Source organism: Salvelinus alpinus, chromosome 24 (assembly GCF_045679555.1).
Source record: "Salvelinus alpinus chromosome 24, SLU_Salpinus.1, whole genome shotgun sequence".
NCBI classification, from domain to species: domain Eukaryota; kingdom Metazoa; phylum Chordata; class Actinopteri; order Salmoniformes; family Salmonidae; genus Salvelinus; species Salvelinus alpinus.
In genome coordinates, this window is record NC_092109.1 from 14,851,846 (window position 1) to 14,864,853 (window position 13,008).

The following is a 13,008-nucleotide window of genomic DNA, read 5'->3' on the forward strand; positions in this document are numbered from 1 at the left end:
GTCAAAATGGAGTCATGTCGAGCACATGTCTGGCGTCTCCTGCCTAGCCTGTGCTCATTATATTGTGACTTGACCTGTCTGTTACTGACACAGTGGTGGGAGGACCTCGCCGGTATCACTCTGTCTCTATCTCTCGCTCACTCTTTCTCGCTCTCTCTCTCTCCAACTTTCCTTCTCTCTCTCTCCCTCTCCCCCTCTCTATCTCCCTATCTCTCCTCTCTCACTCTGTCTGTCTGTCTCTTTCTCTCTCTGAGTACCCTGTGTGTGCGTGTGTGTGGCTGTGTGTGTGGCTGTGTGTGTGTCTGGCGCTGTGAGTCACACCACGTGTCTGTGCTGATGCAGAGTGTGCGGTGGACTCTATTGTCTAGGTCCTGTGGGCTCTTAACTCACACACGCACCCATGTGCCCAGTCAGTGTGTGTGTGTGTGTGTGTGTGTGTGTGTGTGTGTGTGTGTGTGTGTGTGTGTGTGTGTGTGTGTGTGTGTGTGTGTGTGTGTGTGTGTGTGTGTGTGTGTGTGTGTGTGTGTGTGTGTGTGTGTGTGTGTGTGTGTGTGTGTGTGTGTGTGTGTGTGTGTTACTCTGACAGCTTAGCCCTGGACTGGAAGGTGTGCTCAGACACGCTAGCAGTGCAGTCCTCTGGGTTTATCAATAGAGGGAGCTGTAGATACTTGCTCTGTAAGCTGTACGTTTGATTCAGTATTTGATAGGATAATATTTGATATTAGATTAACACGGATATTGATTGTCTATGTGTCTGCGCGTGTGTGTGTGTCAGACCTGGGTTCAAATACATGTGTATTAAATACTTGTTTTTTGTGTATTTGAGTATTTTCAAATAATGTGGCCCAAAGCAACTACTTCTATTTGAAGTATTTCAAAGTATTTCTAAAAGCAAACAGACCTGGGTTCAAATGCATGGGAGTGTAGGAGTATTTATTTGTATGTGTATTTGAGTATTTCCAAATACCGTATGAGAATTTTCAAATGTTTGCCAATACTTTCCAAGGGTATTTCCTTGTGTCTAAATACTTATTCCAAATGTCTTTGAAAGTAATTAAAATACCCTAAATAGTATATGAACTCAGGTCTTTGTGTGTGTGTGCGTGTGTGTGGATGCACAGTGGGGGTGTTGAGACAACTCTGTCACATGTAATGATGCATAATGCCTTTACCCTCCAACACTCTGCATGATCTCTCAACCCATAAAGATACTCTACATCTCTCTCTCTTCTCCTCGATCCCTCTATCCTCTCTATCCTCCCTCTATTTAGCTTAATTCATTACGTTGTTATTTATATTCATGCGTTATATCCTCTCCTACTCCCTCTCTCCTCACAATAATCCATATATATCTCCCTCTCTGTCCGCCTCTCCTTCTCTTCCTGTCCTTCCAATTCCCGCTGTGTCTGTCTCTCTCTCTCTCTCCAGCCCAGAGCGTGGGTTTCAGTGGGTTTTAGTGCAGCACTTAATTGTCTCCCCTCCATGTGCTTCTAACGCAGCCTGATACAGCCTGCCAGCTGTGGCTCTGAAGCTGACGTTCACACACAATGACCTGCTGCTGCTCGCTGCTCCACTGGGAACATATCTTGAGAGAGAGAGAGAATGGGGGAATCAGGCGGATTAAAATTTGATAGCACATGTAATCAAACAGTATTTATTATGTTATAGGCTGTGTCGTAGGTTCTGAATATGGCCCTGAGTAGACATGCGTCTTCTGAATGCACTCACCTGACTCTCCTTCCGTTTGTCTTGTGTGTACCTGAACAGGATCCTGGCTACGGTGGGCTCAGACTTTGACCTAAGGACTCTGCGGGCGGTGAGAGTACTCAGACCTCTCAAACTGGTGTCTGGCATCCCCAGTAAGTCACTGACATCAACAACAGGTCAAAGGTTGCTCAGTGTGCACCATAACTTTACTGTAGCATGAATGAAAGATTCAAGATTTTTATACAGATCATTCGCTTTTCAAAACACAAACACCTCTCTCCCTCCCCCCTCCAACTCTCTCCCTCCCCCCTCCACCTCTCTCCCTCCCCCTTCCACCTCTCTCCTTCCCCCCTCCACCATTCTCCCTCCCCCTCCACCTCTCTCCCTCCCCCTCCACTTCTCTCCCTCCCCCCTCCACCTCTCTCCCTCCCCCTTCCACCTCTCTCCCTCCCCGTCCATCTCTCTCCCTCCCCCTCCACCTCTCTCCCTACCCCCTCCAACTCTCTCCCTCCCCCTCCACCTCTCTCCCTACCCCTCTCTCCCTCCCCCCTCCAACCATCTCCCTCCCCCTCCAACTCTCTCCCTCCCCATCCCCCTCCACTTCTCTCCCTCCCCCCTCCACCTCTCTCCCTCCCCCCTCCACCTCTCTCTCTCCCTCCCCCTCCAACTCTCTCCCTCCCTCCTCCACCTCTCTCCCTCCCCCCTCCACCTCTCTCTCTCCCTCCCCCTCCAACTCTCTCCCTCCCCCCTCCACCTCTCTCCCTCCCCCTTCCACCTCTCTCCCTCCCCCTCCACCATTCTCCCTCCCCCTCCACCTCTCTCCCTCCCCCTCCACCTCTCTCCCTACCCCCTCCACCTATCTCCCTCCCCCTTCTACCTTTCTCCTTCCCCCTCCACCCCCTCCATCTCCCCCCTCCACCTCTCTCCCTCCCCCCTCCGCCATTCTCCCTCCCCTCCACCTCTCTCCCTCCCCCTTCCACCTCTCTCCCTCCCCCCTCCACCATTCTCCCTCCCCCTCCACCTCTCTCCCTCCTCCTCCACTTCTCTCCCTCCCCCCTCCACCTCTCTCCCTCCCCCCCAACTCTCTCCCTCCCCCCTCCACCTCTCTCCCTCCCCCCTCCACCTCTCTCCCTCCCCCTCCAACTCTCTCCCTCCCCCCTCCACCTCTCTCCCTCCCCCTTCCACCTCTCTCCCTCCACCCTCCACCATTCTCCCTCCCCCTCCACCTCTCTCCCTCCCCCTCCCCCTCCACCTCTCTCCCTACCCCCTCCACCTCTCTCCCTCCCCCCTTCTACCTTTCTCCTTCCCCCTCCACCCCCTCCATCTCCCCCCTCCACCTCTCTCCCTCCCCCCTCCGCCATTCTCCCTCCCCCTCCACCTCCACCTCTCTCCCTCCCCCTTCCACCTCTCTCCCTCCCCCCTCCACCATTCTCCCTCCCCCTCCACCTCTCTCCCTCCTCCTCCACCTCTCTCCCTACCCCCTCCACCTCTCTCCCTCCCCCCTCTACCTTTCTCCTTCCCCCTCCACCCCCTCCATCTCCCCCCTCCACCTCTCTCCACAGGTCTTCAGGTGGTATTGAAGTCTATCATGAAGGCCATGGTGCCTCTGCTCCAGATAGGCATGCTGCTCTTCTTCGCCATACTCATGTTTGCCATCATCGGAGTGGAGTTCTACATGGGCAAGTTCCACTCCACCTGCTTCACTGTCGACACTGGTGAGTGCTGAGTGGATTACACATACATAGTACATACACACAGACACAGACACACCAGCACAGACACCACACAGACAAACACACACACACAGTAGGTGATGGGAACGCAACACAGAGTACCACGTTTTAGGCCTCGCTGGCTTGTTTACATCTTGATAGACTGCTTTTTTTATTGACAGATTTTGTTAGATCACCTCTCAAGGTTGGATAAGTATGTCTGTTTCGGTAAGGAGTGGACGGAGCTGGAATGTAGATATTCTCCCACTGGAGTCAGTGTGTTGAGTGTAGAGTTGAAAATGGATCTGATAGTAGATAGTTACAGTATGCATACTTTATGATGCCACTAATTTACTTTCATACGTCAGTTGGAGGGTGTGGAGGGTGAGTTGAGCATAGTGATGACAGCTGTCCCAGCTGGAGCTGTGTGTGTGTGTGTGTGTGTGTGTGTGTGTGTGTGTGTGTGTGTGTGTGTGTGTGTGTGTGTGTGTGTGTGTGTGTGTGTGTGTGTGTGTGTGTGTGTGTGTGTGTGTGTGTGTGTGTGTGTGCATTTGACCCCCTGTATGCTGGTGGTGTAGAAAGGTCTTGACAGCGTGCTAACTGTGTGTAGATGTTGAGTTGTGTGTGTGTGTGTCAAGCATGTGGATCTTCAGCAGGTGTGCTGCTGCATTTAGCGCTGAGTGCATGTCAGTGTGTTTATGTGTGTACAGCCGCTAGTGAATATCTATACACCCCTTGCACCGTCTTTACATTTTGCTGCCTTAAAATGACATCTCAGAAGGGAGTAAATTAGATTTTTTCCCCCCTACCAATCTACACACCCTACTCCACATTTTCAAAGTTAAAGAAAAAGTATAGAAAATGTTTCAAATTAATAAAAAATAAATAAAAAAGATGTCTTGATTGCATATGTCTTCACACCCCAGAGTTAATACTTGGTGGAAGCACCTTCGGCAGCCATTACAGCTGTGAATCATTTTGCATAACTCTTAGGGCAACATATATCCATTGTTTTTGTAAGAATTGCTCGAGCTCAGTACATTTGGATGGGAGTCATTGATGGACAGCAATATTCAAACAGCAAATTCCTGAGTGGTCCAGCCTAAGGAACACTCAACAACTATTGGAAAGCTATTCTGGTGTGTCTTGAAATCTGCTTGAGACGACGTTTGAATATTGCTGTCCATCAATGACTCCCATCCAAATTTACTGAGTTTGAGCAATTTTTGACAAAAACTATAAATATATGTTGCCCTAAGTGTTATGCAAAGTTGGTAGAATCTTATTCAAAATGATTCACAGCTGTAATGGCTGCCGAAGGTGCTTCCACCAAGTATTAACTCTGGGGTGGGAAGACATATGCAATCAAGACATCTTAATTTGGTGTTTTTTATTCATTTGAAAAATATTCAAAACACTTTCTTTCAGGTTGGACATGTGGAGTGGGTTGTGAACATCCGTAAGGAATATAATCTAATTGAATAAATGTGTAGATTATATTTTAACGTAGCAAAATGTGCAAGGGGTGTGAAGACCTTCACTAGGCACTGTATGTGTGTGTATGTTGTATTTTAAGCTAATATAATTTTCCAGTGTGTTTGTTTTATATGTAATTACTAAGACTGTGACGGTCATGGAATTTCGGATGATGGTTATTTGCACAGTCAAATGCTCCCTCCCCCCTTCCTTACCTCCCTCCCTCCCTCCCTCTCCCTCCACCTCCCTCCCTCCCCCCACCTACTCTTTCTCTCCCCCCCCTCCCTCTACCGTCTCATCTCCCCCATCCAGGTGAGCGTGCGGCAGCGTTCCCCTGTGGTACGGAGGCCCCATCCAGGATGTGTCCTAACGGTACAGAGTGTACAGAGTACTGGATCGGCCCCAACTATGGCATCACCAACTTTGACAACATCCTGTTCGCCGTGCTCACGGTCTTCCAGTGCATCACCATGGAGGGATGGGTGGACATCCTCTACAACGTGAGCACTCTCTCTTTCTTTCCCTCGCTCTACTTCTTTCTTCTCTCTCTCTCTCTTTCTCTCTCTCTTTCTCTCTCTTTCTCTCTCTTTTGCGCTTTCTCCAACCACATATCACTTACAGTATTCTTAACTCAAATATGAATAGGTTAGCAAAATTCCAGTAACTTTCCTAAAATTCCCCCCAAAATCCTGGTCAGAAGATTCCTTAGAATCAGACGTGGAATAAGCAGGAAATCCGAGAATCCTGGGAGTTTGGGGAAAGTTTTCGGAAATGTGCAACCCTACAGTACACACACACAACACTGTTTCTCCTTCTCTTAACTTAAAGCTGACACATCACACACGTTCTTTCTATCTCTGTGTATTCTATCTGGTATGCAGTGAGCTGGAGCATGACAGTGTAGAGAAAGCATGAATGGAGAGAGCTACTTTAGGGGTTTGATGTGTCAGTTTGGGTTCTACATGACTGAGTAGCAAACAGCACAGGGGATCTGGAGGGAGTGTACCTGTCTGCTGTGCCACTATGTGTGTATGTGCACAGATTGTCACACACACACACACACAGGCACACACACACCCATGCAATTCCCTGGGTCCTGGCTCCACACTGTCTTGAGTTGGAAAGCTGAATTAGTTAAATGTGGTTTTGTCTAGACTGGGATTGCAAAATGCTGGTAACTTTCCAAAAATGCTCAGGTTTTCCTCTTATTCCCTTCTGATTACCAGGGAACCTGGCGATTTTGGGGGAGTTATCGGACTATTGCAGCCCTAGCCTAGACAGTTTGAATAAAGACCAGCTCGTATTGGAGAACCAGGACTAGCAGATGGCAGTTTAGATTTTCCCCTGCTGCGTTCTGGCTTTTTCCTTTTTCGCCCCAAATCCTGGCACCTTGTCTATAGGTACGCGGAGGTGCCAACAATGTGGCAAGATAGCAGCATATGCAACCCCCTACAACTTCCAGCACCAATACCTCCCCCTCAACCCTCCCTTTTCTCTCCATGCTCCTCCTCTTGTTCCTCTTCATAAAACCTCTCCTGTTGCCTGTTTTCTCATAATGCTAAGCAGCTCCACCTGTGTGGATCAATGCTGCTGGAACAGATTCACCTGGCTTTTAGTGCACCTGTCACTTCCTATCCCTCTCTCTCTTCCTCTCCCCTTCATTTCTTTCTCTCATCTTTATCTCTCCCTCTCCCTCCTTGTATTCCCCCTCTCTCCCCTTTATCTATCTCTTTCCTCCCTCTCCCCTTGCTCTCTCCCATTTCTCTCTATCTCTCTCGATTCAGTTTAATTCGAATGGGCTTTATTGGCATGGGAAACAAAGCAAATGAAAAGCAAATGAAATAAACAATCAACAAAAGATTTGAAAAAGATGAAGACATTTAAAGTGTTATATTATTAGCTATGCACAGTGTTTTATCAATGTGCAAATAGTTGAAGTATGAATAGTTGGGGAAGATAAATAAACAGATAAATATTGGTGGTATTTACAATGTTGTTTGTGCTGCACTGGTTGCCCTTTTCTCATGGCAACGGGCTACAAATCTTTATGCTGTGAATGCACACGGCAGTATTTCTCCTAACAGATATGGGGTTTATCAATGTTTGATATGTTTTCAAATTCCTTGTGCGTCTGTGTGATCTGTGGGAAATATGTGTCTCTAATATGGTCATACATTTGGCAGGAGGTCAGGAAGTGCAGCTCAGTTTCCACCTCACTTTGTGGACTGTCGGCACATAACTTGTCTTCTCTTGAGAGCCAGGTCTGCCTATGGCGACCTTTCTCAATAGCAAGGCTGTGCTCACTGAGTCTGTGCATAGTCAAGGATGTTCATCATTTGGGGTCAGTCACAGTGCTCAGGTGTTCTGCCACTGTGTACTCTCTATTAAAGGCCAGATAGCGTTCCAACTTGCTCTGTTTTGTTTCCGGTTGATTCTTTCCAGTGTCAAATAGTTCTCTTTTTGCTCTTTCATCATTTGTTTGGGTTTATTGTGTGGCTGTCCTGGGGGTCTGTTTGTGTTTGTGAACAATGCCCCAGAACCAGCTGGCTGAGGGGACTTTTCTCTCTGTAGATGAGGGCTTTGTGGTGGAATGTGTGGGCATCACTTCCTTCTAGGTGGTTGTAGAATTGAACAGCTCTTTTCTGGAGCTAGCAGGTTAAGTCTTAGTTCTGCATGCATTGTTTGGGGGTTTGCATTGTATATTTTAGCAGAATTCTGCATGTCTCAATTGGGCGTTTGTCCCATTTTGTGAATTCTTGGTTGGTGAGACCTCACAACCGTTGAGGACAATGGGTTCTACAACTGATTGAAGTGTTTCCCTAATTGGGATGTTGAGTTTTATGTTCCTTTTGATGGCATAGAAGGCCCGAGCTTGCCTTGTCTCTTAGATGGTTCACAGCCTTGTGGAAGTTACCTGTGGTGCATTATTTGTGTGCTCCAGGGCAACAGTGTCTACTGTAGATAGAATTTGTATTTGTTGTCCTGGCAACTGGACCTTTTTTGGAAGAACCATTATTTTGGTCTTAATTTCTATTGCTCACTCTCCCCTCTGTCTCTCTCAAATCAACGTTTATTGGCCTCGTACACAGTTTAGCAGATGTTATAAGGGGTGCAGTGAAATGCGTATGTAACTAGCTCCTAGCAATGCAGTAAAATGTCAAACAAGTACACAATAATTTAAAATGTAAAAAAAGAAAAGAAAGTAAGAATGTCGGGTTGAATCAAATTAACAACCCAAATAGCACTGTAACAGTAATCATAATGCAATATATACATATGTACAGGGCATTCAGAAAGTTTTCAGACCCCTTCCCTTTTTCCAAATTTTGTTACGTTACAGCCTTATTCTAAAATTGATTTGAATAAAACACTTTCCTCATCAATCTACATGCAATACCCCATAATGACAAAGCGAAAACAGTTTTTTGGAATTTTTTATACATTTTATAAAAAATATCAAACATAAATACCTGATTTACATAAGTATTCAGACCCTTTTCTATGAGACTCGAAATTGACCCCAGGTGTATCCTGTTTCTATACATATGTACACCGGATTCATTTACACAAGATATAAGAATGATATGTACAGCAGTAGATATATTAGAGTGAGCCAGGCCAAGAATACAGTATATAAATAAATATGTGGTGTGTATAAAGTGTAATTACAAAACAAAGTACAGTAGTATACATTTTAGAATGAACTACAGTACCAGCCAAAAGTTTGGACACACCTACTCATTCAAGGGTTTTTCTTTATTTTCACTATTTTCTACTTTGTATAATAATAGTGAAGACATCAAAACTATGAAATAACACATATGGAATCATGTAGTAACCAAAAAAGTGTTAAACAAATCAAAATATATTTGAGATTTGAGATTCTTCAAAGTATCGATCCTTTGCCTTGATGACAGCTTTGCACACTCGTGGCATTCTCTCAACCAGCTTCATGAGTGAAAGGCCTTGTTAAAAATGTATTTGTGGAATTTCTTTCCTTCTTAATGTGTTTGAGCAAATCAGTTGTGTTGTGACAAGGTAGGGGTGGTATACAGGTGATAGCTTATTTGGTAAAAAGAACAAGTCCATATTATGGCAAGAACAGCTCAAATAAGCAAAGAGAAACGACAGTCCATCATTACTTTAAGACATGAATGTCAGTCAATCCGGAAAATGTCAAGAACTTTGAAAGTTTCTTCAAGTGCAGTCGCAAAAACCATCAAGCGCTATGATGAAACTAGCTCTCATGAGGACCGCCACAGGAAAGAAATACCCAGAGTTACCTCTGCTGCAGAGGACAAGTTCATTAGAGCCTCAGAAATTGCAGCCCAAATAAATGCTTCACAGAGTTCAAGTAACAGACACATCTCAACATCAACTATTCAGAGGAGACTGCGTGAATCAGGCCTTCATTGTCGAATTACTGCAAAGAAACGACTACTAAAGGACACCAATAAGAAGAACTTGCTTGGGCCAAGAAACACGAGCAACGGAAGAAACACGAGCGGTGGAAATCTGTCCTTTTTGGTTCCAACCGTCATGTCTTTGTGAGACGCAGAGGAGGTGAACGGATGATCTCCGCATGTGTGGTTCCCACCGTGAAGCTTGGAGGAGGAGGTGTGATGGTGTGGGGGTGCTTTGCTGGTGACACTGTCTATGATTTATTTAGAACTCAAGGCACACTTAACCAGCATGGCTACCACAGCATTCTGCAGCGATACGCCATCCCATCTGGTTTGCGATTAGTGGGACTATCATTTGTTTTTCAACAGGACAATGACCCAAAACACACCAGGCTGTGTAAGGGCTATTTGACCAAAAAGGAGAGTGAGAGTTTTGATGTCTTCACTATTATTTTACAACGTAGAAAATAGTACAAATAAAGAAAAACCCTTGAATGAGTAGGTGTGTCCAAACTTTTGACTGGTACTGTATGTCGGGAATACAGTATTTAAAGTCTTCAGTGGTTCAATGACATGGTACTGGCTGCGTGTTTGAGTATGAGAATGTGTTTGTGTGAGAGTGTGTGTTTGTATGTGTATGTTTGTGAGTATGAGGTGTTTGTTTGCTAGCTTGTGTGTGTATGTTTTGTATGAGTGAGTGATTGTGCATCACCTGGTAGACGGCTAGTGATGGCTGTTCAACAGCCTGATGGCCTGGCGATAGAAGCTGTTCAACAGTCTGATGCCCTGGTGATAGAAGCTGTTCAACAGTCTGATGGCCTGGTAATAGAAGCTGTTTTTTAGTCTCTCTATTTTGGCACTGATGCACTTGTACTGTCTCCGTCTGCCAGACGATAGCCGATTGTATGTGGGTTGGGTGACTTGGGTGGCTTGGGTGACTGAGATCCTTAAGGATTTTCTTGGCCTTCCTTTGACACCGAGGGCTGGAAATGTCCTGGAAGACAGGCAGCGTGACCCCGATGATGTGCTGCGTTGACCGCACCAACCTCTGGAGAGCCATGCGGTTGAGGGTGGTGCAGTTGCTGTACCAGGCGGTGATGCAGCCCTACAGAATGCTCACAATGGTGCATCTGTAGAAGTATGTGAGGGTCTTATGCCGAATTTCTTCAGCCGCCTGAGGTTGTAGAGGTGCTGTTGTGCCTTCTTCACCATGGTGTCGGTGTGGTGAGACCATATCAGGTCCTCAGTGATGTGCATGCTGAGGACCATGAAGCCTTTGACCATATCCTCTGCGGCCCCATCGATGAGGATGGGGGCATGCTACCTCTTCCGTCTCATGTAGTCCACAATCAGCTCCTTCGTTTTGTTGACATTGAGAGAGAAGTTATTTTCCTGGCACCACTCTGCCAGGGCACTAACCTCCACCCTGTAGGCTGTCTGGTTGTTGTTGGTAATCAGCAAACTTGATGATTGAGTTGGAGTCGTGCGTGGCCACACATTCATGGGTGAACAGGGAGTACAGGAGGGGGCTTAGCACACACCCCTGGGGTGCCCCAGTGTTGTTTCCAACCCTCACCACCTGGGGTCGGTTCGTCAGGAAGTCTAGGACACAGTTGCACAGGGCTTTGTATCTGCCTCAGAATGGAGAATAACAATGTAGTATTTCTCTCGCGAGTAGGGCAAGAATTGTGTTCGTGGAATTTTGGGAGATCTTAAATGTCCTTTGTTAAAGTCCCCGGCTACAATGAATGCGGCCTCGGGATATGCTTTTTCTAATTTGCATTTGGGATCACATGAGAATTGTAAAGCAGGCATCTTAACAGATGGTTTTGACACCTTGCTTATGTCTTGCTCACACATTCAGCCTCTGAGTCAGTCCCAGTGATAATGGCACATCACACCAAATGCATTGTGAGGAGGCTGGATGTATCTCTGAGTGTGTGTGTGTGTGTGTGTATGTGTGTGTACTTAGTATGGATGTAGGGGGAGGAACAATACAGTGGCATAATGAAATAAGAGCACAAGCCCCACTCCATTCTGTACGTTGTGTGTTCTTGTAACCCAGCGTTAACCTTGTCGATTTATGGCTGTTTGTCCTCTCCACGGGAACGCTGCGTAATGGTGCAATGAGCGCTACTCTGTCCCTCGACCCCCCAACCCCCCTCCCTCTCCTCAGCCCCAGGCAGCTGAGGTTGTGGATTGGAGTGTTTCTGTGCTATCCCGAGCCCAGTGGGGCGATGATCAGGAAGTGACTTAACCCAGGCACAGGCAACAGTACATTAATATCACTACACTATGGCACCATCAGGAGAGAGAGAGAGAGAGAGAGAGAGAGAGAGAGAGAGAGAGAGAGAGAGAGAGAGAGAGAGAGAGAGAGAGAGAGAGAGAGAGAGAGAGAGAGAGAGAGAGAGAGAACAAATTCGCTGCATGCTATTGAGGAAAAAAATTGTCTTTTCAAATCCACGTGTGTTTGACAGCAGCTGATGATCATCTGATAATGAGGAGATGCAGCGACACGCTGTACCAAACTTAACGATTGGAGGCACCCTATTTCCTACGTAGTGCACTACTTTTGACCAGAGCTGTATGGGCCCTGATTAAAAGTAGTGTGCACTATATAAGGAAAAGGTTGCCATTTGGTACGCAGACCCAGTCAGGCTAGATGCTGCTGTTCTAGTGAGCGGGGGTGGTTCCCAGTATTAATAATAATTTCATGCCAGTTGATTTTAATACGCTCTCTCTTTATTTTTCTCTGTCTCTCTGTCTCTCACTCCCTTTCTTCTGGCAACCTAACGACTGCCGACTAACTAGAACCATCTCTAATCACCTCTGCTGTGTCATGTTTTGCTTTATGTCCCACATAATCCTCCTTGGCACAGTGGTCACATGCCGACCGCATGATGTACAGAGGACTTTATCTCCATTGAACTGATGGCAGCTTTGTCTGAATGTAGTGTGATCTAGCTTTGGATAAAAGCCTCTAGTAAATGGCATAAAGTAAGTAGCCTTATTCAAGCCAGAATAGTGCAGGAGCCCATCTCGCCTGTTTCTGTAGCATGAGGCAGCTAAATGTACATCCCCTGGAAAGGATGCTAGTCTATTGCAGGGCCTTACCCACAATCCATCTCCTTAATGCTGAGTGCTAAACATTCAGTAAATCATTCTCTTTATCTACCGCTCTGTCGCTCATTGTGTTTCTCTCTGTATATTTCTCTTTCTGTTTCTTGCTGACTGCTGCTCTGATCCTAGGTTGCTTCCCAAATTGAACCCTATTCCCTATGTAGTGCACCACTTTTGACTAGAGCTGTATGGGCCCTGATTAAAAGTAGTGTGCACTATATAAGGAAAAGGTTGCCATTTGGTATGCAGACCCAGTCAGGCTAGATGCTGCTGTTCTAGTGAGCGGGGGTGGTTCCCAGCATTAATAATGTGGCAATCTTCATTTCATGCCAGTTGATTTTAATATGCTCTCTCTCTCTCTCTCTCTCTGTCTCTCTCTCTCTCTCTTTCTATCTCTCTCTCTCTGTCTGTCTCTCCCTCTCTCCTGGCAACCTAACGACTGCCGACTAACTAGAACCATCTCTAATCACCTCTGCAGTGTCATGTTTTACTTTATGTCCCCCATAATCCTCCTTGGCACAGTGGTCACATGCCGACCGCATGATGTACAGAGGACTTTATCTCCATTGAACTGATGGCAGCTTTGTCTG

General features: G+C 46.4%; 1 protein-coding gene across 1 annotated transcript in view; it reads left to right on the plus strand.

Moving 5' to 3' along the window:
• The first annotated feature begins 5,256 nt into the window (after window positions 1-5,256).
• Window positions 5,257-13,008, plus strand: part of LOC139552211 (voltage-dependent N-type calcium channel subunit alpha-1B-like) — a 132,103-nt gene continuing 124,351 nt past the window's right edge. The window contains exon 1 of the mRNA XM_071363715.1: window positions 5,257-5,395. The gene's annotated coding sequence lies outside the window, so the exon portion shown is untranslated. The remainder of the gene's footprint in view (window positions 5,396-13,008) is intronic.